This window comes from Neomonachus schauinslandi, chromosome 2 (assembly GCF_002201575.2).
Source record: "Neomonachus schauinslandi chromosome 2, ASM220157v2, whole genome shotgun sequence".
Taxonomy (NCBI): domain Eukaryota; kingdom Metazoa; phylum Chordata; class Mammalia; order Carnivora; family Phocidae; genus Neomonachus; species Neomonachus schauinslandi.
In genome coordinates, this window is record NC_058404.1 from 192,182,729 (window position 1) to 192,188,926 (window position 6,198).

Consider the following 6,198-nt stretch of genomic DNA (forward strand, 5'->3'; position numbering starts at 1 on the left):
GCCTTTGCGATCTGACAGATGCATCGATTCGGAATGACTTCATACTGTGGTTAATCCATTGGGTTTATAGTTCCGGACTAATAAAACGCAATAAAATGATGTCAATTCAAGACTCATTTCCTTCCCTGTTCAAGTTAGGGTGGGATAATTTTAAAAATATATAAACTAGGATTATTCTGGTTTATTCTTGCTTTAAAGAATCCTCTGGAATAGACATCCAGGTATGCCACCAGAACATTTAAAGGATGATGTTTCACACGTAACTTACAATTTTAGTTTTTTTTTTTTTTTCCTCTCTCCTTAGACTTTTCTCTGCAATCTTTTGGGAGCATAATAGTGTACAACTCTTCTGACTATCCAAGAGCTTATATAAACACATTTTATGTAAAATAAGTAAAATATGTTTATTATAAAAATGAAAACGAAGATCAAAAGTGTGGAAATTAAAAAATCCGCATTAATCACTTATTTTCATTCAACTTTTTCTATGCACATATGCAATCATCCTTTAAAAGTGGGATAATTACAGAAATGCTTTTTAGGAATCCACTTTGTTCTGTTTGTGTTTCATGAAGATCTTACGGTGCCAATGCATTTCCATCCTCACCACTTTTTATGACACTCCATATATTCTGTTGGATGAACGTATCACAGCTCATTTAACCAATATTCTATTATCACTTAGGCTATTTCCCACTTTTCCATATTATAAACTTTCCTGCAAGGCTCTCTCTGTAATTAAATCTTTGCACACATTAGTAATTATTTTCTTTTTAAAGATTTTTTAAATTTAGTTATTTGACAGAGAGAGACACAGCGAGAGAGGGAACACAAGCAGGGGGAGTGGGAGAGGGAGAAGCAGGCTTCCCACCCAGCAGGGAGCCTGATGTGGGACTCGATCCCAGGACCCTGGGATCATGACCTGAGCCGAAGGCAGTCGCTTAACCAACTGAGCCACCCAGGTGCCCAGTAATTATTTTCTTGACATACATTCTCAGAAATTGGAGACTTTGTGATTTTTGTATCTTAGACAAAACACAAAAGAAATATTTTGGCCATAGCAAGAGGGCACTGGGATGAGGGCATAGTTTCTCGCTTTTTTTTCATGTTTTGTTTTTAGTTTTTTGAACACTCCTATTTGAAAATTTTACGTGTGTGTGTTTAAAATTTTTTTCTCCAAAGGACTCTTCAGTTACCCAACGTATTCGGCATGTCTTAGACTTGAGTACCAACCATACTCGGGACACAGGAGGCCTGTGCACAGTGTGGTCCTGCTTGCTCCAGGCTTCTGTCAGGATTAATCTGGACAAGAATGTGTGTGTGTGTGTGTGTGTGTGTGTGCGCGCGTCCTAACTATACAGACTCTCTTGTGAGGAAAACAGAGAGGAATTCAGGCTGCCTGATTTTTCTCAGCATGACGATAAACATGGTTATGTAAAAGATTGCCTGAGTTCTCCTTGGCAGAACTAAACCAGACCCATAGACTCGGCACCTATCCCAGGGCTAGTCTTTGTTTCTTGTGCAGAGAAAGGGAGCTTAGAGCAGCTTTGTCTCCCTAGAGTTTGCAGAGCCCCCTGGTCGAGCCACACTGCATTTTTTGATCAGGCAGGAGCCAGTCCTGATTGTGATGGGCTTAGCTGAAATAGGAAGAAAATGATGTTTACAAGCATCAAAGAAAGAGGATGGAAGAATGGGACACTTTTCCCACAGTGCAATAATTTGTCTGTGAAACACATGTAAAGATTGAGGCTAAAAAGAACTTGGCACTGATCAATTCATCACGTTTTTTTATTGAGCACATATTAAGGCCAGCACCGTGTATGGCCCTTGAGTATAAAGATGAATAGGATAGATAGCCAAATGTAGTAACATATGGGCAGTGCAGGGGCGCCTGGGTGGCTCAGTCGGTTGAGCGTCTGATTTGATTTCAGCTCAGGTCATGATCTCAGGGTTGTGGGATTGAGCCCCACGTCAGGCTCTGCACTCAGTGTGGAGTCTGCTTGAGATTCTCTCCTTCCCCCTCTGCCCCTCCCCTCACTCGTGCTGGCTCTCTGTCTGTCTCTCTCTTAAATAAATAAATAAATAAATAAAATCTTAAAAAAAAAGAAATATATGGGCAGCACAGTGACGCACAACTGTGGAACGAGTGTGTAGTAGGAGAAGGACCCAGCATGATGATTAAGAGCGGACTCCGGTGCTCAACTGCCTGGGTCTTTGTGACCCTATTTAGATAACATATTTCTTATCTTTTCTGTCTCTCAGTTTCCTCATCTGTAAAATAGAGAGAATAATTGCTGTAAGGACCAAGTGAGCTAATCCACGTAAAGCATTCGAAATAGTGCCAATTGTTCACTATGGCTATTGTAACTGCACTAGTTCCCAGATCATTAGGAAGATGTGTGAGGTCACCTATAATTCCTCTTGGGCACAAGGGAGCAGGAACATTAGAGAAAATGAAGAAACTTCCTAGCTGAGTCTTAAAAGGTGAGCTAGGCAGGCAGACAAGACAGCAATGGCATGATGAGCAAACGAAACAGTGTGTGCAAAGGTTCTGAGGCACACAGGAACAAGGCATCCTAAAACTGTGGGTATCCTGCATTCGTTTGGATTATAGGTTTCATGTGGTGACTTTTGGCAATGTGACTATAAAGTAAGCAGGGGCTAGATCCCAAAGGGCCTAATGTGCCTTGCTAAAGGATGTTTGTATTAATATTAGGTAGGTTATCTTTTGCAAGTGGTTGAATACCCACCTCAAAAAGGCTTGCTAAAAAGGGAACGGAATGGCAAGTCCAAGGGAAGACTGGCTACAGGCATGTCTAATGTTTGAAGTGACGCTCTATCTCGGTCCATTATGCTCTGTGATGGTAAGATAGCTCGTAGAGGCTCACAGGCTCTGATTGAGTTGCCCAAACCAATTATATTGGTGAGTGGAAAGCTATACTCTGATTGTTCAGGCCAGGGATTTATATAGCACATGAGTCAATTCCATTTAGAAGCTCAAAGACTTAGCATGTAAAGGAGGGTGGTCCTTCAGAAGGAAATTAGGTATGGATACCAGAAAAAAGATACGGAATGAATACCAGATTAGCAAAGTGCCCAAAAGTTCCAGCCCCCTTTCGTACTAGAGGGATTGGAGGGCCACTGCTAGCCTTTAAGCTGTGGATTGACACGATCATACCTGTATTTGTGGAGAATGGATTGGAGGGTTGCATCTGGAGGCAGAGGGTCAATCAGAAAGTTTTTACTCGTCTGGGGAAGTAACGATGAGTATACAAATGAAACCTTGGCATTGGGGATGGAAAGATGCAATGACTCAGAACTATACATGTAAGAGCTGGAACCATTAAGGATTTTATACTGAACAAAATCCAGCGGGGAAGGGAACAGCAACATCCACAATGTCCCTTAGGTTTGGCTTTGGTGACAGGGTGACAGGGTGGGTGTTTGCTGGAAGTGGAGGCTACAGAAGGCGAGAGAGAAGAAGGTATCAGACAACACGTTAGCTGATTTCTGAAATATTTTTATGTCCATGATCTTTTTTCACAGAGTGGCAGAGAAGAAGTATATTCAGAGTTTATAGAACTTTCTTATCACCACAAACAACATCATTCACAATGATGAATGACCCGGGAATGCCCTTTTGCATGCACAAGTACAAGAAAACACACGTGTCCTGAAATTGTTCTACATAAGCACACACATGTTTTGTGTTGGTCTCACTTTTTTTTAAAATTTGTTTTGCTCTTTTATTCTCACCTGATTCTGACTAATGCGTTCTTTCTGTGTTTTATCTATCTTTGCAAGTGACTCTAAATCCTTTCTGGAACAAGATGTTATATAGTTAATAAATCTCTCTTAATATATATTCATTACAAGTCAGCCCTTTCAAAGAATGATTGGAATGAGACTTAGAATTTTTTTAAACCAAAATCAGTTGTCTGTTTTTTTTACACAAATACCCATAAATGTGGATAAATGGTATCTGTCATTTCTTTTTTGAGGAACAAAAGACACCTATGTTTGCTTAAGGAGTTTATCCTTTTAATACCAAAATAGTCTTTCCTTTCTCACTTTAGCTCTCTGGTCCCCATCACCAGCCCACCAGATATTTCAAAATAAAATTCATCCTTGGGCCTCAAACCAGCTGAAGAAGCACGAGTTTAAAAAGGCTACTCAAAATAGGCTTCATAATGAAAGAAACATTTAATTAGCAATAATCGCGCCTCGGATAAACCTCATTGGCTACGATACTGTCACTGTGCAAAGCTATAATGAAAGAAACATTTAAAAGATAAGTAAACAATGTCCACAAAATGAATGCATGAATGGATCATGATCAAAAAAAAATTTAAATTACACAATAATCTTGTGGGTCATGACTGTCTACAATAACTCCTCCATTTCGAGTTTCTCCGGCAAATCCCATGGTCTTCAAAGGGCCCATATTTTCGTGTTCCCCAGATGAGCTTCTGCTGTTGGCTGTTTTTTTTTACACTCTGTAGCCTGGTCTTCCAGGTCCAGCTATTATGTAGAAGCAGGTGACTATCTCAAACCACGTTTGCTTTCTCTTCTTTTCTACTTTCATTGCTCTTCGCCTTCCAGACCTGTGTCCCGACTCCAGAGGAGAGCAACCAATGGAGCAAAGCATGGCAGGCAGAAGAAGATGATGGGAGGTAGGTCTGTGGATGGGAGAAGTGAGCATTGCCCTTACACGCCGCTACTTGATCACTGCCAATGTCCCCTCTGATCATGGCAGTCCCCAGCTCTGGGGCACACAGGTTCTCCATGGTTCCTCATAAATGAAGTCCATATTTGTCAGGCTGGCATTTGAGGCTTTTCTGGGTCTCTGTTCTTACTTTCATGCTTTGTCCCTGTTATTACCTCTGTCCCCAATTTGGCTGCTCTACGTCCCACCTACCATGGAAGGTGCAGGGGGCAGAGGAGATTTCCCAAGTCTTCCTCTCTCACCCCTCAATTTGAGAGTAAACCTGTTCCCCTCAGCATTTCTTCCAGAGCATTTGTCTCTATGTCCAGTTTAGCACTTAGCATATTTTAGCCTGCTCATTTCCAGAATTCTTGGTATTTTGTGTATATGTATACATGTCATTTCCTTTCTCGTGTCCTTAGAAATTGGGTGGCAGGGGCTGTGCCGTGTTCACCTTGGTGTTCCTCCACCATCACAGAACCCTGTGGTGACTCACCCAGAGGAGGCATAAAAATGTTTATCAAATGAATGGACCAAGAGAGAACACATGGAAGGAGGATTAGAAGCCACCAAAAAGGAAGAGAGTAAGGGAATCCTACGACTGTCAGCTAAGGGTGTGGCAGATGGGAGGGAATCCTGACTGGGGTGGAACGGTGAGGAACTGTGTTGCAGTGGGGAACCAGATGCCCACCCTGAGAGATGGCTGGACTGCGGGAGCCTTGAGGCTTGGAAGGGACAGTTATTTGCTCAGACGTCTGGTCTCTCTCCCTCCTCCTCCCGTTCACCCCCATCAGTTCACTGTAAATCAGTGGACATATGTTTCACTTTACTTGAATTCAATACCTTGGAAATCCATGAGAAATAATGCCTCCCGACAACGTAAAGTAGTGCCCTCATGTGTGTGCAAGCTAAGAGGAATAATAATTGTCTTGGGAAATCGTCAAGCTAAAGGATTTAGGAGCATGCCCTCCTGGCTGATCTCAGTAACTGGTTTTTCTTCATTTCTATTACCCCTCCCGGGCCCCCTCTATTTCTGAGTTTTTTTACCCCTTTCCGATGGCAAATACCAGTGGTGTTTTGAGGGTGAGATGGGGTGAATACAGCTGCTGATTCATGTTTCCCTTGTATTCCTTCCACGTCCTTAAACACACACCACTTAGACTGCTTAGCATTTTTCCATGTGCGAAAGTTTTTCTGGCCCCCTTCTCCAGGACAGAGCAGCTCCCATGTGCGTCCAGCTTCGAGTCAGTCTGTCAGGTGCTCATCTCACTGAATTTGACGGTATGCTCATCACACACCAGCCTGTATGAACGTAGAGAGTTTGTTTTAACTCACTACTAAATCTGACCCATCACCACAGTGTCTGGGTCACAGAGGCGTACTAAAGAATTGTTGAGTGAATACATATACAAGCGTGAAGGAACAAATAATAAAACAAAGGAAGTTATCACTTCACTTTAGCTTGCCTGAAATTACTCAGTATCTCTTACCCT

The 6,198-nt window shown here is 42.1% G+C and overlaps 1 pseudogene; it reads right to left on the reverse strand.

Moving 5' to 3' along the window:
• Window positions 1-4,106: 4,106 nt before the first annotated feature.
• On the reverse strand, window positions 4,107-4,268 carry LOC123324110 (annotated as a pseudogene).
• Window positions 4,269-6,198: the final 1,930 nt, after the last annotated feature.